Below are 27502 nucleotides of genomic sequence, written 5' to 3' on the forward strand. Positions count from 1 at the left end.
TGCTTCAGTTTACGTAGCAAGCAGATGGCCAGAAGAGGATATGTAGCTGTATCAAAATAACTGTAGAACATCACTATTCAGTTACCTGGAAAGGAAGAGTAATGAGGGCTGTGATCTGATTTGAACTTTCTCCTCACTAAGCTCAGTATCGCTCCATTTTAGGTCATTTTTCTAAAGGCACGGAAGGAGTAGTGCCGAGGAGAATGGCCAGGCGTCAATACTCAAGAGGAAGCATAGTTCATGACTGTTCTATTTTACAAATTGTGTCTAAGTTTTGAGCTAATTATGAAAATATATACAATATTTTTTTAAAAAATTATTTCATTTATAGGTGTGTGCAGTTAACAAAAGTGGCTCTGTGACATTACCTGCTTTTCAGAGAAGAGTGTTGAATACACATACATATGAATATATATATACACACACCACATATACACATATATATAACTTCATACATACATGCACATACATATGCATATATTTAGATAGTTCACATGTAGAGAGACCATGATTTGCCTAGGCATTCATTGCGGTTCAGAGAGAACTCTCGGGTGAGAGTGTTCTGTTTGAGACATTGATTTTATGGGATATGAAGATTTGTAACATGCAGGGTATCAATTCCAGGAAAGAATGTAAACACTTGAACTCTTAAATGTTAAAGGAGAGAAACAATATAACAGGTAGAGGTGTTTTTCTTGACAAGACCACATCTTCATTCTACCTTTATTTCATTGTGGTATGATCACAAATTTCACCTTGATTTGGCACTTGGTTTCCTTACAGGAATAACTTTTTTTTTTCTTATATCATGGGCTGAAATTATGTGTTCAGAGGACTTGGAGACAGTATAGATCAGGGAGATACCCTATTGGTTTTCTATCTGATTGGGATGCTGGAGTCAATGGAATTTCTTAACACCGTTAAACAAATGAATCTGTATAAGTCCACACATGGAGTGGATGTATGAGTAGAAGCTATTTTCTGCTCATAGAAGAAAACTGAATATTCTTGTTGAATATTCTTCTACAAGGAAGTTTAACCTTGAAAGGGAGAAATGAGAGACGGCAACCCACATATGAGGATTGCCATTTTCCCCTCAATGTTTGGCTATCACAAATACGTCTGAGCTATGAAGAGATGAGAAACGTGAAAACAGATGGCCCATCTGCTTCTGTCTATATGAATTGTAGAGCATTTGAAAGAAACGTCAGTCACATTAATTGAAATCTAAGAGTGCTCTACCATTCCATAAGTGTGTCCTTATAAGCAGTTTGTGAATCGCTGCCATATCTTTTCCTTATTCCACTGAATTGAGAGTATTTGCTGCTTATTAGGATAATTTTGATATTTAATAACATGTCATTTATCTGTAAGTAATACAAAGCAAACAGGGATTGATATGGCAAGCAACTAGAATCATGTGACTTTTCTCAAATGATCATTATAAGTGAATAATACCAAATGAAGCACAATTATGAAGTAGCAGAACTGGGTGGAAGATCACAAATTTAGGAGGCAAAAATCCTGAGTTTAAATTATCTTAAGTTATTTTAATTTCTGTGTTACCTTCCGTTAAGTGGGAATTGAGGAATTCATATATATATATATATATATGTAATAAACCTCTTACAAGGAAGAAAGTCTTTCATAAATTATTTTGCATAGATTAAACCCTGATGACAACTTTGCAATAATCCAAATCTCTCCACCATGTTCTTTAGAGATTTCTTGTTAATATCATATATAACAATAACTAGTATTGTATGTATACGTACATATTTTACATATACATACTTATTTATAATATAAATAGTGCTATGTATAATTTTATTGGATATATGTTTTTATAATTTTATGTATGTGCCATAAAACTTCCAGGTTTTTTGGGGGAAGGGGGAGAGAACAGGCATAATGATTAACTAAGATAATTCTAACATTCGTCTATAACTACTATAAAGATATAAACAATCAGAACTGTACATCAGAACCACAAGGGGAACTGACTGAAAGACCAAGATGCCGGGACCTCACCTTTTGAAATTAATTTGGAGGGTTTGGGATAAAGCTAAGCATCATCTGTCCATTTTAAAAGGACTCGCCCTGGAAATTCTCACTTGCTTTCTCTAGTTAATATTTATATACAAGAATGAAACTTCAGCACTTCTGTATTAGAAAATTACCCCCTAAAATATGTTATTATTGTAACCCGTAGGTAGAATAAATGAGACAAGATGGGTTTATTTATTTCCCTTTCTGTCCTTCTAAACTCATGCCAAGGGGCTATCTTTTCCTAACTGTGTGTGAATTTTTGGTAGTTGGTCTCCATGACTTTTAGAGTCATTTTCAAATAACAGTAGTCATCTGGTCACTCACACATACAGAGTATTCTCAGTTCAGTTATTAGTATTTCCAGACCGGTGTAATACTGTAAATATCTCTAAAAGAGCTTCCGTCAGAGTTAAAATCTCCCCTTACCCCAGCACAGCTTTGGTGATTAAACTGCTGTTTGTTGCATGTCAGAGAAGCCTGCCACCCACAGAATCCATTATGGATTTTTCAGGTGTAAGTCAGCCTCAGTCCACGGTGTCCTCCAAAGCTGAGCTAGGAGACACTTACCAAGCTTCTAAATGGTTAACTTGGAACGTCTTTCATTTTACTTACATATAGTTTACAGAATAACATGTAAATTTTTCAGCTTCAGTAGTGTAAAAGGAAAGGTATAGCGAATAGATTTGGAGGGGAGAATTGAGGAGAAGCAGGTAAGGGAAAGGCATCATTATGTATAAATGTCTAAGGTTGATGATTATAAGAGGCAGAGATTTAAGAATACAGTTTAAATTTCAAAGGTAACCAATAGTGTTACTAATAAAAGAATAATAAAAATTTTTGAGGAGGCGGGAGAGAGCAGTTGATGAGTGATATAAATGGACATGTTCTTATCTTTCAGGGTGGGGAGTCATAAATAATGACTAGAATTGATAAACCAAGAAAACCACGTATAAAGAGGATTATAGATAGAAAAGTTAACAACAGAAATTTTAAAATATTCTACAAACACCCTCACCCTAAAGTGTAAGAGTGTGGCGCAATATTGTGGCCCTTCTCTAATACTAACTTCACTGGAGTTAATAAGAGCATTTTAAAATAATAATATGAATTTATTATTCAGTCATTTCTAAAATAAATTCATTGGGCGAGTCCTTTCTAGGTATACTGGAAATTTAATAATAAAAATTGTCAACCTTAATTTTTTTACCAGTAATAATTATCAACAAATGATGTTAGATACTTATCATGCTAATGATATTTAGTAAGGCAATAATTAAGTTGCTGGGGACCTTACATTATGTTGAAATTTACTAATATCATTATGCTTTTTTAAGCAATGTTTTGTTAAAGCAGCAAGGAGGCTCTCAGTGGTGAAAAATCAGTGCACAAATTGTACCTTCCATGATGCAGAAAAATCCTGACTCCTCATTTCCTTCTTTAAGTGAATCTTCTTTGCTCCTGTCACTAATTTGTATCCTTTTTTCTTTTCTGTAAATGTGAATGCTCTCCAGTGTTCTCAGTTCTTTGCTCTCCTATTATCTGGCTATTTCTCTCCACTTTCACAGTTTTATGCACTTTGATATTTTGCTGCTTCATATTTTCCCTTACCTGCAAGATTGTTTAGTTTCGACAGATATTCTAAGTATCAGGATAACACAGTGTCTGGAGCATGGTGCCTACAGTGAATGGGGTGCCTAGGATGGGCGAGGTTATGAATGAACAAATAAATGAATTTATAGAAAAGAAAGATGTATAAATTGCTCTAAAAATATAAGGACATTCTTCAAACAGGAAATGTTGTTCCATAACATTTAATTACAACAGTAATTACTCCATAGCATTTAATTACTGATAAAGTCTCAACTGTTTCCTAATCAGGAATGGTAACCAGAAGCACTGTGCTACCTTGGGTAGTTGACTATATCCTGTTTACACCCTTAATCCATATGACGTGTGCTAGGTTTGATTTCTAAATATACACAATTTTCTTGGACATATACCTTTTTCACATATATATTTGTTATTAAATATACATTTTAGAACTTTGCAATTCTGTTGTCTTACATACAGAGTGTTTATGTTAACCCTTTATCAGATCAAGTATTTCCTTTTTCACTGTCAAGTAGAAATTGGGTTTTTGTTAAAGTAGCTGATCTTTCCCTAACTTCCTTCAGTTATGTTAAAAAGTGTCTATCTCTTGCTTTTATGGATCAAAGAACCCATAACCCCATCAAAATAAAAACTATTTGCTACTGATTACATTTGGTTCACAGTGACATGAAATTCATTTTCCATGAGGACTCCGTTACTGAAGCTTCATTTAGTTACCAGTAATGAAGATTCTGACTGTCTTAGTCACCCTCTTATTATTATAGCAATGTGTAACATTTAAAAGTGAGTGGCTTGATGTTAAATTCAATTTTATAAAACATCAAGGTACATTTACTTTGCCCTGTATAAGAAACTGATGAGTATGCATGATGAGGTTAATGCAATGGGTAAAATAAATCAATTCCATGTCTCAACTAATAGCCTTAAAAGTTTAACAAACCACATAAAAGTTTGCTTTTAAATGGACACTTAGGCTAATTTGACAGCATGCTTGCCATTAGGCAACAATTACTGTCATTAGAGTGACAATTTTTCTTTTATCCCTAATCAAATCTAGGAAAAAACAAGAGGGAGGAAGAAAGGAGGACAAACTGTTTACTTCTAACATTAAATTCTGGTGCCTGTGAGTCAAACTCATTATGTTTGTATAGCTGAAGCAACCAATAAATTTCCACAGCCAGTACCTTGCACCTGAAACCTTTTGTGTGTGTGTGTGTGTGTGTGTGTGTGTGTGTGTGTGTGTGTGTTTAACATCTTTATTGGAGTATAATTGCTTTACAATGGTGTGTTAGTTTCTGTTGTACAACAAAGTGAATCAGCTCTACTATACATATTTCCCCATATCCCCTCCCTCTTGCGTCTCCCTCCCACCCTCCCTATCCCACCCCTCTAGGTGGTCACAAGCACCAGAGCTGATCTCCCTGTGCTATGCAGCTGCTTCCCACTAGCTATCTATTTTACATTTGGTAGTGTATATATGTCAGTGCTCTCTATGTCTGTGTCTTTATTTCTGTCCTGCCCCTACGTTCTTCAGAACCATTTATTTTTTTAGATTCCATATATATGTGTTAGCATATGGTATTTGTTTTTCTTTTTCTGACTTACCTCACTCTGTATGACATCGTTTCCAATTTCTCCAGGCAGTTTTAATTGTTCCAATCTCTGTGTTAAAATAGCCCATCGTTCAACTCTTGGTTGCAATCCCTCACATTTTTTTGTGGGAATTATGTATTTACTTGTCAGATTCTTTTCTGAATTGTCAGTCAGCTTTCAGAGGTCAGGAAATTGTGTTTCACTCATATTTCCCCCCAGGCTCCAACATAGTTCCTGCCTGACGTAGCATCCGCGCTTAATAGTAATAGAGTATGATTGAAAAAAATCCCCTATTCATTATGATTTTTTTCGTAAAGACACATTTAACCAGAAAATATAACATTCTTTTGAAAAATAGAAGAGGGTTCTTATCTAAGAGGATACTTGTAGATCAACATTTAATCATCTTTGGAACTCATTGTCACTTCAACAAATATTTTGTTAGAACTGATAATGTCAACAATATTTGGAGACTGCTGAGGCTGATAACAAAAAAAAATCAGAACTCTAAGGCTTCTGTAATTCTCCTTCCTAGTAGTATACCTGACTCTAAATCGAAAGGGGAAGATGTGTTGGTGAAAGGTGACATATTTGAGTCAATATAGTATTATGAGTGATAATTAGACTTGCACATTGAATTTCCACAGACTTCTAGGCTAACCAGGCCTTATTATGGGATATTAAACTGTGTTACTATACTTACTTCATAATTTTTAAGAGGTAAATTCTCATATATTCCAAAACCAATGCCTGGCATATAGATATCCCCCAGAGATTAATGAAATTATTGATTGAATATGGAACTAACTATTGGTATTTTATTTTATTTTATTTTATTTTTTTTAACTTTTGGTATTTTAATGCTTTTCTCCTGAAGAAAATTCAGCCACTCTTTACAGCCACAATAGTTGCTTCTCACATATGTCACTTTCAAGCGTTCATTGAAATAATGCAGAGGGGTTTTCTGTACATATTGTAATCCATCATGTCCTTTAAGCAATGTAAGTTTATCTTTAGGGAGGGACCCTGTATCCTTGTGAACACAGTTTAGTGCATGATAGATAACACCGGGTCAGCTCACTTCAGAGCTCATAAGTTCTGAAATAATAGGAAATATTTTGATTTGAAATAATAGGAATCAAAAGCCACAAGAAATATGTTCAGCGAAAACAGGTCAATTATGGTATATTTACTTGTATATCTTTTTTTAAACCTGCAGGTTGATATGTTTCCATCAAAACCCAGCATGCATCAGTAAAACCTACAAACCTATTTAATTGTGCTTTTTAATGTCCTAACAGGCAATGTTCCCTTCTAGAGCACTTTAAAATGGATTTTTTTTTCTTTTGTAAGAAAAATGTTATTGACTCAAAGATACAAAATAAATGCAGATATGCTGTTAACAGGAGACTTCAAAGTTAATAATTTTGGAAGACTTTCATGCTATTGTGACCTACTCTCTTGATCTTGGGAGAAAATGTGTATTTTATTGACTATTCATGATGCCATGATAAAGTTCAGTGTTACTTCTAGGCTCCAGCTTTTGTTTGTAATTGACTAAATGATCAGTGGTTTCCCTTTTCATCTAGCCTTTGCTTATTTGAGGAAAAGAAGTGCAGATAGTGCGTATAGGACTTTGTGCAATGCTTAGTCTTTGTATTAAACAAACAGGACTCACAAGATGCCATTATGACACTGACACAACTATCCTTTTGCTCCCCACAGCCCCTTCTCCTGTTCCTATAAGAAAACAGTGCCAAATTCATGACTTTTCTGAACTTTCTTAGAAATTATAAAGCCCTGGATTTACTTTAGGTCACAATCATAGTACACTTCTGAAGTATGAATATCTAATTTCTGACCATAATCCAAAGGCAAATGATTAATATCAGAGTGTCTCCCCTCCTGACATGGGGCTTCCTGCAGTGGGAGTGGGTGCCTGGTCCTTCGCTCTCCTTGAGCTCTTCCCTACCTGCTAAGAGTCCTTACAGACCCTTCCCAGTTTGGAATGCAGGGGTTCAGGGCTGTTTCTTAGTTGACCTCTCTGGGTATGTAAAAATATTAAAAATACTAATCACAAGTAAATAATAATACATGTTTTCTACATATGGAAATATGTATCATATATATATATAAAGTATTTTATAATATTTAACATACTCAAGCTGATTCTTTCCCTCATGTGTGCTATCATAGAATTGTAAGAGCCTCCTGTGACGTGCCCTTCCAGCTGCAGCCCCCAAACTGGCACTGGTGCCCTTTTTTGTTTGTTTGTTTTTGTTACTGAGTAGAGTTCCCTGTGCTATACAGTAGGTCCTTGGTGGTATCTATTTTATATAAAGTAGTGTATATGTGTCAATCCCAAACTCCTAATTTATCCCTTCATCCACTTTCCTCTTTGGAAACCATAAGTTTATTTTCTATGTCTGTGGATCTATCTTTGTTGTGTAATAAATAAGTTCATTTGTATCTTTTTTTTTAACATCTTTATTGGAGTATAATTGCTTTACAATGGTGTGTTAGTTTCTGCTTTATAACAAAGTGAATCAGTTATACATATACATATATCCCCATATCTCCTCCCTCTTGCTTCTCCCTCCCTCCCACCCTCCCTACCCCACCCCTCTAGGTGGTCACAAAGCACCGAGCTGATCTCCCTGTGCCATGCGGCTGCTTCCCACTAGCTAGCTATTTTACGTTTGGTAGTGTATATATGTCCATGCCACTCTCTCACTTTGTCCCAGCTTACCCTTCCCCCTCCCCGTGTCCTCAAGTCCATTCTCTAGTAGGTCTGTGTCTTTATTCCCGTCCTGTCCCTAGGTTCTTCATGACCATTTTTTTAGTTCATTTGTATCGTATTTTTTTTAGATTCCACATATAAGCAATATCATATATTTGTCTTTCTCTGTCTGGCTGGGGCTCTTTGTTTACAGGCTATCCTCCACCAGCCCACAGTTTTCTCTGCTCCATTAAACTCAGGCTGTGGCTGTGAAATCCTCTTGTACCTTTCACGTCATCCTCTTGGTCAGGACTAAAAAAGTTTTGAGGTTACGTTTCTTTCCTGCAGCGTTCACGTTAGGACCACAGGAAATACACAGGCATCCATTTACCCACCTTAAAATGGAATTTACTCCCAGACACAGCACTACCCACTTGGGCTCCCCTGCCAGAGTAACTCACTGCCATCATTCCTACTACTCAGGTATCATGGGCGGGAACTTGATGACAGATCACTGAGTCCTCCAAACTCTAGGAGAACTACCTCAAACTCTTCAAGTGGCCCTCTTAAAGTCCCTCTTGCTAAGCTTTAGGTGAAAGAAGTAAGACTCTAGCATGCCTGGAGGGGGGATGGGACTTGCAGCTCTTTCTCCAATAATCTGTCTTATAAAACTCTCCCTACCCTCCTTCAGATTCTAGATCTGTGGTTCTCAACCCTGGGGGTTGAGCACCACTGCTCAGTCCTTTGTCACTTCAAGCGTCATCTGGACCAACTGCATCCATATTACTGGGAGATTGTTAGAAGGGAAACAGCTCAGGCCCCTACTGGATCAAATTCCACATGTAACAATATCCCCAAGTGATGTGTATCCACCTCAATATTTGAGAAATGTGCTCTTTTAGACTAGTGGTGCTCAAACTTTAGTGGATATCCTAATCAACTGGAGAGCTTGTTAAAACACAGAATGCTAGGTCCCACCTCCAGAGCTTCTTATTCAATAGATCTGGGATGGTTCTGAGAATTTGCACTTCTAGCCAAGTTCCCAGGTGATGCTGATGTTTCTAGTCCAGGAATCACACTTTGAGAACCACTGTGTTTATACCTACACTGTCTGATACTACAGCCATAGTCACGTGGTGTTATCAAGCACTTGAATTGTACACTGAGATGCGCTCTAAATATAGAATACACCCCTGATTTCAGATTTAGTATTTAAAAACGCAACATATCACATGTATTATTTTTATGTTGATTACATGTTGAAATGCTATTATTTAATGAGTTAAATAAAATATATTATTCAATTATTTTCACCATTTTTATGTTTACTATTTTTGGTGTGACTACTGGAAACTTTCAAATTACATATATGGCTCCGCTTGTATTTCTATTGACCAGCGCTCTTTATTTTGATCTCCCTGTGGCTAAGGGGTTTCTGAGGGATTTCCGAAACTGATTCTTTGTCACCTCGATTGCAAATTTATTATTTGGTGGTGCCTCTTCCTTTGGTATGCCATATCTAACAATTCTTGGCGCCTCAGGGAAAATTACAGTTTTTTTTTTTTTTTTTTTTTTTTACAGTTTTAACATTTTGGGTTCCACATACAATAGCTTGTTTAATTCTCATAAAAACCCTATGAACAGGCTATTATTCTCTGCTTTTTTTCAAATGAGAAACCTGAGAAATAACTTACTGAAGTTCTTCTACCAGCAAGTGAAATCCAAGGATAAGTTTGTCTGACTTTCAAGCCCACACTTTTCCACTTTACTGTGCATCCTCCACTCTGGGACAGCAATATGTGAAAATCTGTTCTTATGAATTATTTGGAAACTATCTGCTCAACTTTGTACAAGTTGAAATCTGTAGGAGTTTTACATAAGAGTAAATATTGTCCTGTTTTTTGAATAAGGCAATCATTTCTTCTTAATGAAGCAGTGTAATTCTTCATGTTGCAAACGTCAGTACTTTTAAATGCATTGTCACACTTTAATTGCTTTTTGCTGATAGGCCAATTCAGTTCTGGTGTTAAACTCGGACACCATTAGCTATGTTGTATCATTGTTTTTTGTAGTTAACGTTTGATTATAACACATTCATTCTATACAACTGGACTCTACCTTTGGCAATTTCTTCTATATTTGTGCGAGACTTCTGAGAAGCCCTTCTTCTCTCTGACTTCATGAATGGTCCAAACAAATGTAATGATGCAAAGTGATAGGTTGTATCAATGGAAAAAATCCTTGACTATTACATTCCAAGTTAGATCTCTGGAGCTAAATGACTCAAGCCATTTGATGTACCTCTGTGTGATGTTTTCTATAATAAGTAGACAGTATCTTTCTCCTCTAAATTCCTATAACCTTTCTTTAATTCTTCTAATTACATCACTTAAAACACTTTATTGAAATTGTCTATTGCATGTTCATCTCTCTGATTAGAAGATGATTCTCTTGAGGACAGGGATTAAATATATATATATATATACATATTAAATATATATATGAACATGTATGCATGCAGTGAATGGTCTTCCTTGAACTTAACCCAATGTTGAAGTGGTTTTTAAATCTATAAGAGAAATCCTTTACCTTCATTCATAGTTTTCACTTGACTGTCAAGGTGAGCACCAAGAGTTACAGTTTTATAATGTTAAACTTTTCATTTGGGGGATGTCAGAATATCTCTATTTTTAAAGTTCTATAGTCTGTAGTAGTAGTTTATAGGTATATGGGTGAATGGACTAACATTTTTCAAAAAATATTGAAAATCATATTTTTATATTGCTATGTAAAACCACTAAACATTTGTGTTTGTTTAACAAAAAAAAATACACAATCTCACTCATTTTCTGAAGAAGATTATTTTTAAAGAATGTAATCTAAAATAAAAAACAATTTTTGAAAATATAAATTTATTTAACATCTTTATTGGGGTATAATTGCTTTACAATGTTGTGTTAGTTTCTGCTGTATAACAAAGTGAATCGGCTATCTGTATACATATATCCCCATAACCCCTCCCTCTTGCGTCTCCCTCCCACCCTCCCTATCCCACCCCTCTAGGTGGTCACAAAGCTGATCTCCCTGTCCTATGTGGCTGCTTCCCACTAGCTATCTATTTTATATTTGGTAGGATATATATGTCAATGCCACTCTCACTTCGTCCCAGCTTACTCTTCCCCTTCCCCGTGTCCTCAAGTACATTCTCTACGTCTGCATCTTTATTCCTATCCTGCCCCTATGTTCTTCAGAACCATTTTTTTTAAATTTCCATATATATGTGTTAGCATACGGTATTTGTTTTTCTCTTTCTGACTTACTTCATTCTGTATGACAGACTCTAGGTCCATCCGCCTCACCACAAATAACTCAATTTCGTTTCTTTTTATGGCTGAGTAATATTCTATTGTATATATGTGCCACATCTTCTTTATCCATTCATCTGTTGATGGACACTTAGGTTGCTTCCATGTCCTGTCTATTGTAAATAGTGCTGCAATGAACATTGTGGTACATGACTCTTTTTGAATTATGGTTTATTTTTATTTAAAAATTTAATACAGTACTCTCATCATGCTCTATCTTCCATGAACTCTACTTGGCACTGGTCTATGGACTAGGAGACGGCAGCTTCTGTGAGATGCGTGCCATAGTGTAGACGTGTGAAGGGTGGTGAGGGGAATCTAGTGATGCCCCCTTGTTTGCAGGGCCTTCTGTACACAACACACAGAAGAAGCTCCTCTGTGATCGGTTCATGTGTCTGAGTTAGTTAACCTTGCATCTTTAGCTTAGTAGGACTGTCATTACAGAAAAAGTAAGTAGCACAAAAATTCATGCTCTAAAAAAGTTGTGTCCTGTTTTAATGGGAAGATGTGAATCAGCATGCCTTATATATAGGGAAAGGATCAGAAATACTAGAAGATTGTAACAGGCACAGGAACCACAGACCCTTTGGCATTATAAAAACATTCTGTGCACACCGTGGGTGATTTACTGATTCTTACTTGTTGACAAACTGATTGCATACATGCCAAATGAATTGGAAGCAGAAGTAAATTCAGATGTAAACAAAGCCATTATGGAAGATACATTTTCTTCTAACAGGAACCAATAAACCCAAGTATTCCTTCAACATAATGCATCCTGTGCCTCAAATATCCCCACGTAACTGGAAATATATTTTCCAATAATTTATTTCTTTGGATGGGTCCTCCATTTATAAAATGCTAACAGGGCATATGCAAGTTCTGGCAAACAAAGATCTGATAGTCATAAAATACATTAATGTAATATTAAAGCAATAGAGCCAAGAAAGACTGCCAAATTGTTTAAATTCCTTCTCCCTTTTCCTAGTCCCTATTCCAACAGTAACTATTTTCCAACATCCTCATTTATTTCTTCTCATATCTCCAATCTCTTTAAAGAAACGAGGAGCTAATGACAACTAATGATTTGTGATTCACCTTATTTTTAGTAATTGTGGCATTTCCTTCCTGCCCCACAGCACAAATAATCTGTTTTTAGAAAATAATACCAGTCTATTTTCTTGCTTTTGCTGTGTTTACCTTCTTATCCGAAGGAATAAAACCAAATTCCTGCCCAAAGTGCTTAATGCTTACTGCCTACACAAATGATGAGCATTTCACTCTACCTAATATACTTAAGAACCATGCATCCAGTAGAAAGAAACTCCAAGGATCCCAGTACATAAACAAATTCCAGTCCTCTTTCACCTTGCCCTGCTCTGTAGCTTGCTTTATTCCCTGTTGCTGACATCTTACACCCTATAATACTTTTCTTTGTTTGCTCCCTACCCTTTGTTTCCCTTTTACTTGATGCATCTCCTCTGGCATTCATCTCTGACTCACCTTAGACACCAACCTGCATTTGCCCTCATCACAGTCTACTCTGGAGCTTGATATCTATCTTTTCTTCTACCCCCAAAGCTAGTTCTAAACCTTGAGACCCTATGTCAGTCCTATTTCATCCTACAAAAGAAAAGTGGGCTCAAAACTAAACAATGATGAACTACTTACTAAATAGTTAAACTTTTTTTAGTGGTACCTTATTTCCAAGTAAATCATTTTTTAAAATAATGGTGATAGTTCCTTAACTTGAAACAATTTGAGTCATTCCTTTTCTTGGAGTCTGTTATGCTAAATCCTCTATCAAATAGCTCTATGTAGCACAGCTTGGGGTTTTTTTTTCCATGCTTTTCCATAAGATTGGTTATTTACATGACCCTCAAATGTGTGACTGTTTCACTTGTATGTCATTTTCTTCCTTACAATAAACGTCTGTAACTCTTTCAAAGCATCCTTCAGCTCAAGCACCTTCAATAATCAATCAAGCATATCCTTATGACAGCAGCCATGTGGCCTCACCTATTTCAGAGTGCACATGCAGGAGCTTGATTTGTATAGAATTTATATTATTACATTGTTCTAAGGAGAATTTTCAAGTGTAAGGTTTATCTCCCCAACTGGACTCCAAGCACAAGAAAGAAATCAACTGTGTCCATATATCTTTGTGTTGCTTGAAAACCTAACATATTTCTGATAGGAACATAATAAACATCAACAGCCTGGCTTTGTAAGGAATCAGTCTCCCTTTTCATACTTCAAGTTTATTATGAGAACACATTTCTTATTAGTGTATCAAAACAAAACTTGTCTGTAGCCTAAAGAGTAAGAACACACTAAAAGCTTTTTACCACCCATAAAAAGAAAAAGAGAAAATCTCTCTATATCATGAGAGTATGGATTCAAATGACAAACAAATGAGATGGGGAATGAAAATAAAATATCACCAGAGAGATATCACAGCTTTATTTGTTCTTTTGAAACTGTGGAGATTTGGATGTTCAGAGTTATTGCCTGAATTGTTTGTCAACAAGAGAGAGATTTGCTGCTCTCTTTTGCATCAAATGATACTTGACATGGGAGCATATATTTTAAATACCATTGTCAAATAAGCAATGAACATCATGCATTCACTAATGTGTGTATAGCATAAATGCTTAATTATCACAATAGTTATTGCAAAACTTTATATAACATGAGAAGGAGCAGAGATCAAACAAGGGGAGTAGAGAGTCCACAACTAATATTTAAGAGGAATTATGTCAATTATAGGGAATTATTTTATTACCATTTCCAGTATTCTTGAAAAATAGCAATAACAAGTGGATGTGGATCTTGATATAGAAACTTTAGACAGATTGATTGATTAAATCCTCTTAAATATGTGATTTTTGCAACCACAGAAAATAGGAATGACACAAAGAAGAATATCTCTGTAGGAAGAAGGAAAGTTGATATAAGAGCACAACTAAAGGAACTTAGGGAAGAGAGAGAAGAGACACTTTAACACTGATTCACACTACAAGGATTAATGTTGCTTTATCTCTGTATACACATGAATAGACCTTCCATTAAATCAGTGATTTCCGACTCTAATTGTACCTTAAAACATCCTGGGGAACTTTCACAAAATACTGATGCCTAGGTCCCACCCTCAGAGATTCTGATTCAACTATAAGTTTCCCAGGTATGACTATGTCTTCATTGTAGCCAACCATTGCAATGGGTAATTTTAAAGGAAACTTTACTTTGTTCATATCAAGAGTGAGTACACCTCAACCTACATTGCCCATGAATAAGATGACTAACCATTGGACCCATCTTGGCCTCTTTGCATTAGTGCCTCTTCATCAGGGACACAGAAAACCTGTGAAAATCATTCCCAACCTAAACTTTGATTTCTCTCAGGGGCTCATTTGAGCCATAGCTCTGGTTGCTCCACCCAAGGGCCACCATATGTTCAGGCTTGGAGTAGCCATGCAAGAATGATAAAGCATGCAATTTGTCCTCTCCTCTGATGTTTTTAGAATATGTCCGTAGCTGTAGTCAGATGCCTCCAGTGACCATTTGCCTAGTGATATCTATAGATAACCTATAACTTTGCTCTTTTGTGGGGAGAAATCAAAGCAGCATTGATATGAGCCATCTGAAAATTTAAAAAACAAAACAAAATATTAATTAGTGCTTGCTTCGAAAGCACATATACTAAAATTGGAACGGTACAGACAGAAAAGACTAGTGTGGCCCCTGTACAAGGATGATATGCAAATTTGTGAAACGTTCCCTATTTTTATCAACAGATGATTGGCTTAAGAAGACGTGGTATACATATACAATGGACTGTTACTCAGCCATAGAAAAGAATGGAATATTGCCACTTGCAACAACACGGATAGACCTAGAGAGTATTATATTTAGTGATGTAAGTCAGACAAAGACAAATATTATATGATATCACTTATATGTGGGATCTCCAAAATAATACAAATGAATCTATATACAAAACAGAAACTCACAAACATAGAAAACAAACTTGTGGTTACCAAAGGGGAAAGGGAGGGGAGGGGTAAATGAGGAGTATGGGATTAACAAAGTACTATACATAAAATAGCTAAGCAACAAGGACTTACTGTGTAGCACAGGGAACTGTATTAAATATCATGTAATAACCTGTAATGGAAAAGAATCTGAAAAAAAAATAACTGAATAGCTTTGTTGTATACCTGAAACTAACGTAATATTGTAAATCAACCCTACTTCAATTTAAAAAAACCCCACTAATTAATGAACTAGCATCGTGAATATATGCAGCCTAGAGCCCTCATCAAGACAATCACTGGAAAACCTAAAACTGGTCATGTGACCCAAGGGTCGGTCAAGAGTGCTATATATCAGGGCTTTTTGCTTCAGTATTCCACACTGGCAGGCTCATGTATGATATGGCCACAATCCACGAGTCACATTCCATGAGGGCCTCTCATTCAGTAGCCTGAAACACGGAGCTAAACATAGAGAATGCTTTAGATAATGTTTCCAAAGTGAGGGGGAAAAAATGAGAATACTGACATTTCTCTCTCTTTACCTTTATTTCCATCTTCTGCCTTACTCTCCCACAATCTTCAGGGATCATAAAGCTTTGGTTATTCTTTTACTTCCTCTGTGTCATCTCCTCCTTCTTTCTATTCCAGTTTCAGGGTTAAACTTGAGGATGGACAGTATGGGAAAAAAGGTCCATCATAAAATCTAGCCATTGATGTTGTAAGAGGTGCAAAAGAGTCCTTAATTTCTTTTTCTCTTCCAAAGGTTTGGTTTTAAGCAGAATATATTGCTTAAAAATTATATTTTGAATATTAGTGGTTAAATAATAACTCTCTTTTCCCCTCTCTTTGCGATGCTTTGTAATAGCCCTAATCCTCTCTCTGTCACCTGTCTTTTCTTAGACTTTGGACTTATTTAAGGTCCCGTCAAGGTTTAAACAATCTACAGTTCTATATTACTTCCCTATGCTCTCTTAGCAAATTGACACAATTTTGGTGACTTAAAACAACACGCAATTATTATTTCTTAGTTCTGTAGATCCCAAATCAGGGTGAGCTCAACTGGGTGCTCTGCTCAGGGTTTCACAAAGTGTCAGCACTGCTGGGCCCTTACCTAGAGGCTCTGGGAAAGAATCTGCTTCCAAGCTCATTCAAGTCGGTGGCAGAATCCAGTTCCTTGTGGTTGTATGACTTAAGCCTCTGTTCTTGCAGCCTGTTGGTCAGGAACTGCTCTCAGCATCTAAAGGCCGCTCTCAGGTCCTTATCTTGTGGCCCCATCTATCTCAGTAATCGATATTCTCTAACTCTGTCTTCTGCTACCAGTCGGAGAAAACCTCTCTGTCTTGTAATGGCACATGGGATTGTTTTAGACTCAGCTGGGTAATCTCCTTTTTCATTAACTCAAAGTCATCTGATTAGTAACTTTAATTACGTCTCCAAATTCCCTTTTGCCATGTGAGGTAACATAATCAAATGTGTGGTATCTCATCATATTCACAGTCCCAGGGATTAGGGAACAGAATCTTGGTGGGTCATTTTTAGAATTCTGCCCAAAACAGTTCCTTATTTTAAATCAGAAAACTGAACCGTGGAACTTGTATAACTCTATTGTTTACAGTAGCCTTAAGAGTGCTTCTCAGAGTTCATAGAAGCTGTGATAAGATTATTCCAGGGATGAAATAATATTTATACTTTTTAAACTTCTATTGTGAAAAGTTATAATTTTTTTGTTGGTGTTGTTGTAGAGGCCACATGATTTATTAAAAGAAGATGGCACAACATAAAGAGATGCCTGAACTACAGGCATACCTTGGAGATATTGTAGATTTGGTTCCAGACCGCCACAGTAAAGAGAGTCACATGAATTTCTGGTTTCCTAGTGCCTATAAAAGTTACTTTTACACTATACTGTAATCTGTGAAGTGTGCAATAGCATTCTGTCTTAAAAAAAACAATGGACAAAGCTTAATTAGAAAATACTTTATTGCTAAAACAATACCATAATCTGAGCCTTCAGTTGGTCATAGTATTTTTGCAATAGTAACATCCAAAAATTGATCATAGATCACTCTAACAAATATAATAATAATGAAAAAATTTGAAATATTACCAGAATTACCAAAACATGATACAAAGACATGAAGTGAGCAAATGCTGTTGGAAAAAATGGTGCAGATGGACTTGCTTGAGGCAGGGTTGCCACAAACCTTCAATTTGTAAAAATCACAATATCTGCAAAGTGCAGTAAGGCGAAGCATAATAAAACAAGGTACGCCCGTAAAATTTAGTTTATAAATATTTAGCTTTTTGGTATTCTTTACACATGTGCTCATTTTCATTATGAAATCTGGTGTTTAATTCTGATGCTTTCAAAGTATAGAAAACATATTGCCTTCATTTTTACTAAATATTATTATTACCATTAGCAAGAAGGTATGAAAGAAGTAACACTACTTTCTTTGCATACGGTTGTTATTTCATTATTCTAGAAATCATTTGAATCACCTTCTCCTAAGAATGTTGAAATTCAGAAAATATGAGGCAGATTATGTTAGCCTTGCTTTCGAAATCCTTGATGATCAGAGTAGTGTTTTGCAAAACGAGGATGAGACTAGGTTGATACTTGACAACATAAAAAGTTAAGTGAAAGAAAAATAAAAGTTGATTAAATTCAGAATGAGTATAACGAAATATTACCTTTTTATTAGCTACTTGGCCTGCATAATTTAATGAACAAGAAAAGTCAGTGATTCAAAAAGAGTTGTTACTACTTTCATTAAAGATACGGCAGAATTGCTGTCCTCTCCCAAGTATTCCTCAAAGCTTTTTGTTCAACTCCCCCCAAAAAGTGCCAACAAGGCCATCAGAAATAAGCACCTGCTCATTTCAAACATGTAAAACTCATTTACATGCTAGAATATCTATGTAATACATAAATGGAGATATAGGGTCTCATTAGTGGGTTTTGAGAAAAGCAATACCATTATTGGAGCAAGGCTTCGTTTCATTCATTTACAAAACGTTTACTTGATTTTATTCTTATAAAGCTAATTAGTGTTTGTTCTGGGCAGTGGTGAGAAATAGAAAGTTTGAAAGGAAACAAGTGATCATCCAGGCTCACAAAAGCTTTCACTGTCAATATAATATTAGATGTGTTTGTTCCAGCTTTCTTTCTAAGATTTTTCATAGTTTTGATCATATATGTATAGTGATTTATTCACTTAATATTACAATTTCTTCATAAAATCAGTTTTGTCTCATAGATTCATCTTACATAAATTTCATCATCAATAATATCATCTTATACTTGATTTTCACTGTGCTTGAGTTAATGTCTTTAAATTTGAGTGATTTAATCCTTTCATCATATGCTAACTCTTCCCCCATTAATTTCTTTTATTCAACTGATTTCTGCCTAATGCACTCAGTTAGAGAAAATTTTGAAATAAAATTCATTAGCAGTATTATTATAAGTATTTTTCCCTGTTTCTGTAGCAGCTCTTTATAACCATTAAGCATGCAGAAATGAGAGTGATGCATTTCTGTATTTTTGACACATTACAACATGTAACTGAAATTGTTTTTTTAAGCTATTTCATGACATTTACCATTAATTTTACTCTAGATATCTAATTCCAAAAATTGACCAATTCTTAGAGAAAATTTAGGATATTGGTTTAGCCAAAGTCATCAAAAGCCTAGAAAATTATAAAAGGCCTAAAAGCTCATAAACCTCTGTTTCCCCATCCAAAGTTACTGTTTCTAAATATTTATTTTATTGATGAAACAGAATTTGAAATAGAATTGCAATGTAAACCAATCATGTGAGTAACAAGTGTGGGGAAAAAGTAGCAGTCATACTGCTGTTACAAGGTGGCCTGCTCTGCAAGGGTGTGTCTCCAAAGATTGCTAGCAGAGGTTCCAAAATCTTTAAAAATAAATTAATGGGGGCTTCCCTGGTGGCGTAGTGGTTGGGAGTCCGCCTGCCGATGCAGGGGGCGCGGGTTCGTGCCCCGGTCCGGGAGGATCCCACGTGCCGCGGAGCGGCTGGGCCCGTGAGCCATGGCCGCTGAGCCTACGCGTCCGGAGCCTGTGCTCCGCAGCGGGAGAGGCCGCAGCGGTGAGAGGCCCGCGTACCGCAAAAAAAAATAAAAAAAAAATAAAAAATAAATTAATGTTTTTAACCAAAGTATCTGGAAGAGATGTGGAAATGAGTATTTTACCACTTTGCACACAGCCACACTTTGTAAAAACTATTCAAATTTTGGCCCCAAATTTTCCTTCATCTTGGCTGCTGCCCAATTTTCTCTGTCTTTTAAAAATATGTCTCTCTACTTTCCCAGACTTTCTAGGTTATTTTCTGTTTCCAGAAGTATCATCATGTCCCTTCTCATAGGAATCCATCTCTCCCTTCTCTGTCCTACTTCATTCTCTAATTTTGATTCTAATCAGCTCAACAAAAGCCTGATTGGACAAAGAAGAAAAGAGCCTTTCTCCTTACAGGCAGTGGATCTGATTGCGCACATCTGCTCTTAGGTGCAGTGAAATGAGATTCCCTCACACCCTGTCTCTTCCTCTGCACACACACACACAGACACACACACACACACACACACACACACAACTAAACTCTCTCAGTAGCACTCAGACAGTATAGATGGAATACCCCCATCTCTGGCACATACACACAGACATGCCTAAGTTTGTGATGGATGAGGACAGTGGCTATAGAAAGTAGAGCACAGATTCAGATATATCTTGGGGTCTACATACCCTGGAGAGGGCACCGAGTCTCATTCCTCATCTTGATCCTTGAGTCAGCTCTGTTTGTGATACAGGGATGGTCTTGTGGAATTATACTGGAAAAACTTCACTGGGCCCCCAAATTGCTATGGGAGAGTCTAAAACTGTACCTGCCCTGAGCTCTAAGAAAATAAATAGGTTTTCTATCTCCCTTGCTTACATTTGGTATTTTCGGAGTTGCCTTATGGCTCTGTAAATATCAAAGTACCACATGAGGCATTAAAGGGATACTAGTATTAGTTCCAGTTCACTGGTATAAGAATTTATTCATTCATTAACTCAGCAAATACTTATTGAGTTCCTGTTATTTTCCAGGCACTCTTTTAATTTCTGGAAATACTGCAACAAACAAAATACATGAAACTGTCTACTCTCAGTGACCATACATTACAGTACGGAGAAACAAACAATAAGCAAACTACTTGTTAGGTGGTATACTAGTCTGAGCAAATGCTGTTAAAGTCCATAAAAAAGAATGAAATAATGCCATTTGCAGCAACATAGATAGACCTAGATATAATCATACTAAGTGAAGTAAGCCAGACAGATAAAGACAGATACCACGTGATATCGCTTATATGTGGAATCTAAAAAAGAATGAGGCAAATGAACTTATTTACAAAACAGAAACAGACCCACAGACATGGAAAACAACTTACGGTTACCAAAGGGGAAAGAGGGGGGATAAATTAGGAGTTTGGGATTAATATATACACACTACTATATATAAAATAGATAACCACCAAGCACCTACTGTATAGCACAGGACACTATACTCAATATAAAGGAAAAGAACCTGACAAAAAATAGATATATATGTATGTATAACTGAATCACTTTACTGTACACCTGAAACTAACACAATATTGTAAATCAACTATACTTCAATAAAAATAAATTTTATAAAAACTAACCAAAAAAAAAAAAATCCAAAAGCTGGCTCAATTTCTTAGTAAGACCCAAGGCTTACATAATGCCAATAGTAATAGCTGACAGTAATATAGCTTCTACCTCATAAAGGCACTGCTTCATATATTTTACACATATAAACTGATTTAATCTTCATGGTCACCCTAAACAGAAGATATTATGATTATTCACATTTTACAGCTAGAAGAACTGCAGTAACACAGAGATTAATTAATTTACCCCCACATTTTGCCAGGATAAAGGCAAAGCCAAGATTTAAACCCAAGAAGTCTATTTCCAGAAAACATTCCTGAAAGCGTCTTGATATTGACGGCCACATACTCCAAACTGTTGTGACATGCTGTAAGTATACCACATTGGAGAGTGGAGTCCATATGTGTGGTTTATCTTAAAGCTAGCATTTCCAAAGGTCATTCATACACCTGTTACGGTTCATGGAAAAATCTTCGTGGCAAAAAGAGAAAGTTAATGACAATTCATAATTGTTTCATAAAGCTAATTTAGATAATAAATGAATCTCTTAGGATCAAGAATCCTTTGGGAATTAGATATAAAAAACTATTATTTTTAATTTATTTTATTGAAGTATAGTTGATTTACAATGTTGTGGTAATTTCTGCTATACAGCAAGTGATTCCGTTATACATATATATACATTCATTTCATATTCTTGTCCATCATGGTTTATCACAGGATACTGAATATAGTTCCCTGTGCTATACAGTAGGACCTTATTGTTTATCCATTCTTTTTTGTTAATTTTTCTTGGAGTATAGTTGCTTAACAATGTTGTGTTAGTTTCTAATGTATAGCAAAGTGAATCAGCTATACGTATACATACATCCTCTCTTTTTTTGGATTTCCTTCCCATTTAGGTCACCACAGAGCACTGAGTAGAGTTCCCTGAGCTATAGAGTAGGTTCTCATTAGTTATCTATTTTATACATAGTATCAGTAGTGTATATATGTCGATCCCAGTCTTCAAATTCATCCCACCCTCCTGTCCCCCCTTGGTGTCCATTCGTTTGTTCTCTACATCTGTGTCTCTATTTCTGCTTTGCAAAAAAGATCATCTGTACCATTTTTCTAGATTCCACATATACACATTAATATACGATATTTGTTTTCCTTTTTCTGATTTACTTCACTCTACCAGAGAAAACCATAATTCAAAAAGAGTCATGTACCACAATATTTATTGCAGCACTATTTACAATAGCCAGGACATGGAAGCAACCTAAATGTCCATCAGCAGAGGAATGGATAAAGAAGATGCAGCACATATATACAATGGAATATTACTCAGCCATAAAAAGGAATGAAATTGGGTCATTTGTAGAGATGTGGATGGACCTAGATATAAAGGAAACTTTTTAAAAATCTGCTTTGGGAAATATTGGCCTTGTACACCATTGGTATTCAGTTTTGTTTTCTTAAATAATAGAAATATTTATTTAATAAAAATCTTAAGCAGAAGCCCTATATGTAAAATTAAATAAAAATTAGCAGCTGAAGAGTTGCACTGACTGAAGCAAGGGCAGCAGAAGTGCACATCTCAGAGTTTACTCCGCGGCTCTCTGCCCCTGTTACTTTGGCAGCCCCTGAGGTGCTTCCTCTGTACTCCTAAGTCTTTGTATACCACAGTTTGTCAAAAGACCATTACAGTTTTTCAAAATAGGTAATGCTTTGTTCTACATTTAATTTCACTGGTCTAATATAAGCTTCAATGGCCAAGTGTGAGCAATGTCTAAACCTGATAGGATGGGGCCCTGCTAGTTTCTAGCACTACAGGGACGGTCTGATCTCCTCAGACTTCCCAGGTATCCCAGCCTCAGGGCAATAGGTCACTTGGTGGCTCTAGATGCATGGTTTCCAAGTTTTCTAAATCTTCTCTTCCCCACAGTTTTCTCCATATTTAGTATTTAGTGCATTTCTCATACTGCTCACAATTACCTACCAACAAAAATGACCTTGTCAAAGAATTGTTACATATAAAATCATATCTCAAATGCTTAAAGCTTGCATTCCCCCAAGACGAAAACCAAACTCCTTAATTTGTTGTTCAAGATCTTGCAGAATCCATCCCCAGCCCAGTCTCACTGCTGTTTTGTCTCTCCCATATCTTCTGCATGAGATTTATTACTTTTTTCATGATTCCCACTCATGTCCATCTCTGTCAGGCCTTCATGCCATCCATCCTGCTATCTCAATTCTTTCTAGAATCCATTGCCCATCTTTATTTCTCCAGGCTCCTATTCATCCTTTGAGTTTTCTACTCAGGATGGTATTTATAATTTCCCCAAGACAGTAATATACGAATCTTTTCTTAACACTACTGATACCAAAGAACATTGTATTCTACTCTATCAGTATTCCTGTCTGTCTCTTCCCTTAGACTGCTCACATGTTCTTGTTTGTCTAGTATATTTCTCAGTTCCCATAGCAGATTAGAACTAAAGTTTTAGAAAATTAATCAATGCATTTTTCATAATTTTTATTATGTTTGTTTCAGTGTATCTACAAAGCCTCAAAAATATCTGAAAAAATAGGTTTGATTTAAAAAGCAGACACTATTTGTTGGCATGGAAGTTTTCAAATGATAAGCTAAATGTTGAAATTTTCTCTTGGTTACTTTTAATGTTACTACTGTAGACTTTGGCTGCTTTTTTGTTAGCTAAACGCTTCAACTAAGATATTATTGTATTTATTCAGATTGTGTTTGACTCAAAGTGTATACTTCAGGAGTCTTCCATAGAAATGTTCCTATCTTTAACACCATCCTTCAAGAATAATGATTCTATTTAGAGATCTTCCCTGCTTTATTGGTTCATCACATATTTATTTGTTGTTACAGTTTCTTAAAAACACTCAAATTGTTTTTGCTTTGTTTTAGTCACACTCATTTATTTTTATCACATTCATTAGTATAATAAAGTTTACATATGAGATGAGTATAAAAACTTATCCTCTTCATCAGTTTCCTGCAGATCCATTTTGCGTAGAGAAGAAACAAATTATAAAAATTAATTCCAGGCTATATGCCAGCTTCCAGATTGAAATCAGTTAACACAGATGAAGAAACAACTGATGGTCTGGACTAGATTGTTTGATTTTGTTGTTGCTAATGTCATTTGTTTTGTTTTGTTTTCTGGAAGAAAAATGAATGCTAGGTGATGACTAGTCCTTCAAGAGCTTCAAATTTCCAGAGATCCTGGCACATCACCTGCTTTTCTATTGCTATGGTCCTATTCTCCCTGTACCCAGAGGTGTGTAAACAACATGAGAAATAATGAGAGGGAAGATAGAGGTGTCATAGAAGGAAGGTCCTTGATTTGCACATGGGAAAATAGATAAACAAAGATGAAATTAAGTGGTTAGAAAATTGAACCTTTGTTATAAAATATTATTATAAGTAGTTATGAACTTTAAGTCACACATGAAATACACTATAGTAATAGAGCATATAATACACATACTATCTAACTGGCAAGGAAGGTTTTAATTTTATCGAATTATATCCCAAGGAGATCCCTAGGAAAGCTTTATGAGTAGAAATCACAACTAAAATAATCCATGGTGTTGTTCCAATATCATAAAAACATGCATCTGACTCAAGATTGATTTTGTACAAAGAAACAGCCCGTTGCATATTTCCTCCCTTAGACAATTCTCTCCCTAAATTACAAACACACCCACCTCCAGTTGGACTGACGGTGCCAACTCCCGGCTGGAGCCTGGTTTGGTGATTCCTTGGGCCTTTGTCCCACTTTCTTTCCTCCCTCTCAGAGAGATGCAGTATAGGCTGTCTTCACCTCATTTCTTCTGCTGGTACTTCTTATAGTTATGAAGGTAAGATTATCTTTGATAATCTTTTCTTATAAATACACATAAATTCTTTGTAACAACTCTCTACCCTTTGTGTTTTCCATTTTCTGGCAGGTATCTTAGGAAATCACTTCTGGTATAAAATATTATAAAAATACCTGAATTATGAATGAAAGATAAGACAGACTTCTCTTCTTACCATATACTCTGTCTTGATTAATGGCACCATCAAATGCGTATTTTAACTTCCCCATCTCTCAAACCAGTAAAGAGGCAATCATAGATGTTCATTCCTCCCTCACCCCAATGATAACAACCAGTAATTGAGACCAAGTGTCCATCTCTTTATCATCCCTCATATCTGAACACTCTTCCTGTTCCTCAAGAGTACTGGATTATTAACTTAGTTCTCTGTTTTCACCATTTCAATATTTTCCTAATTGATCCTGCTGCTTTTGTTACCCCTTTCTTACCCATCCTTAAGATTGTCATCAGAGTAATGTTAAGTCAAAAATGAGATCATGCCATGCTTTTGCATACAATTCTTCATTAGCTTCCCATTCCCCTAAACTTATATCCCATCTTCTTGGCATGGCACATGAAGCTTACTATAATTAAGTTTCTGCTTGCCTGTCCAGGCTCATTACAATCCACTCTACGTCCCACTCTGTGTATTCCAGCAATCTCAGAAGTCACCGTGCTGGTTTGCCCCTTCACAGATGTTTTCTCTGCATTTAATGGACTTCGTACTCTCAACCCTTGCTTTCTTTGCCTAAGCAACTATGTTCTAAGATTAATACAACACTAATTCTCATTTAATTGTTTTAATGTTGCCCTTTGTACTTACTAATGTTACTTTCTATTAATTTTTATTGCAAATATATACCCTTACAATTGTATTCTGAGTTAAATAGGCCTTTGTGAGCTAGCCTAGAAATCATACCATTATTTATAAAGTGTTTCAAAACAAAAGCCACAAGTTCCAAATGACTGACTGGAAAGCAAACATTTGGAACATAACCTATTTGTAATTTTGGTCCCAGTGGTTATATCACCAAATGAGGTAACAAGATCAAACCTCAGAGGAAGATTTGTTTGTTGTTAAAACATATGGTGCTGGTGATGTAAGCATGAGAGAATAAAGGAAGGTATATCTCTATTTAACTTCTTAAATTAAATGTTAAATGCTATTTACACACAATAAAAATTCTGGAAACAACAGGATTTGGCTCTAAATTTAAATAAAGTAATAGGGGATTGAACCATTAAATAAATAATGGATGGCAAATGGTAGAGCCAGGTTTCTTACTGTTGGAGTGGGAGAATATAGATAAGTAAGGGGAGAAGTATGTTTAGGGGAGAATTATACACACACACACACACACATGCACACACACACACACATACATACACAGGTTAGTATACATATGTATATTATCTTGCTTTGTCATCTACGAGGGCCTAGAAGGCAATGACACCCCAGTAGCACAGAGCATACTTAGCACCCATATCTTGGTTTCTAACATCATTCTCCAATAAAAGAAATCAAGGATCATTAGAGAAATGCCTGATGGCCTGATTCTAGGGCTGGGCAGTGAATATACAAGATATCCTGGAGCATCTATAACAAGATAGATGCTAGAAAACAAGGAAGTGCTCAAAAACAAAAACAAAAAAACATCGATGGTTGTACATCAAAGAGACACAGGAGTCAAGTGAAATAGCTACCAATATCCAAAACGAGAAAAATTGGAGCAAAAAAAATATAAAGAATATGTAAAGTAGTATTGGATTATAGCCCAAAGTATAAAATAAATATCCATGGGTCCATGATGATATAAAAAAGTGATTGAATAAAGAAAGAAATGAGAGCATAGACAAATCTTTTGTGCAATAGAATCCCAAATAATTTATGTAGATATTCAGTCCTCTAGGAAGGGGAATGTAACTGCCCACTCCTTAAGTCCAGGCTGTGCATCATGACTTTTTTTCCAAAGAGTATAATATGGAAAGGAGGGAAAAAAGAGTAAATTTACAGTAGAGAAACCTGACAGACCCTTTAGCCAGGGGAGAAAGTTTAACCTTAGCAGTGATAAATTATGTTGATAATATATACCTTTGCTATGATGTAATAAGGATGGCTGTTAACCTCTGTGGTCTTCTTCCCCAAACCCCATAACACTAACCTGATCATGGCGAAACCAGACAATTCCCAACCGAGAGACATTCTGCAAAATACCTGGCCAATATGCAAAATTGTCAGGGTTATCTAAAACAAGGAAAAGTCTGAGAAACTGTTAGGACCTGAGAAAATACGATGACTAAATGTAATGTGATATCCTGGATGAGATCCTGGAACAGAAAAGGGCATTCAGTAAGAAAATACGAATAAGCTGTGAACTTTAGTAGATCATATGTATCAATATTGGTTTATTAATTTTTACAAATGTATCGTACCAACATGATGTTAATAATACAAGAGATAGGGAAAGTCTCTTGACTACAAATTGTGTGCATTTTCAAAGAAAATATCTTGTACCTCCCTCCTGTATTTTCTGTATAGAAATAGTGAG

General features: G+C 35.8%; 1 protein-coding gene and 1 non-coding gene across 2 annotated transcripts in view; both read left to right on the top strand.

Moving 5' to 3' along the window:
* The window catches only part of ZNF804B (zinc finger protein 804B), a 498725-nt gene that overhangs the window by 209175 nt on the left and 262048 nt on the right, over positions 1 to 27502 (top strand). The window lies entirely within an intron of this gene.
* LOC113618638 (U6 spliceosomal RNA) lies at positions 15016 to 15126 on the top strand. Its single transcript, XR_003432071.1, has one exon. It is a non-coding gene; the product is annotated as a U6 spliceosomal RNA (small nuclear RNA).

This window comes from Aethalodelphis obliquidens, unplaced genomic scaffold, assembly GCF_003676395.1.
Source record: "Aethalodelphis obliquidens isolate GAN/ISIS:26980383/991018 unplaced genomic scaffold, ASM367639v1 scaffold5, whole genome shotgun sequence".
Taxonomy (NCBI): domain Eukaryota; kingdom Metazoa; phylum Chordata; class Mammalia; order Artiodactyla; family Delphinidae; genus Aethalodelphis; species Aethalodelphis obliquidens.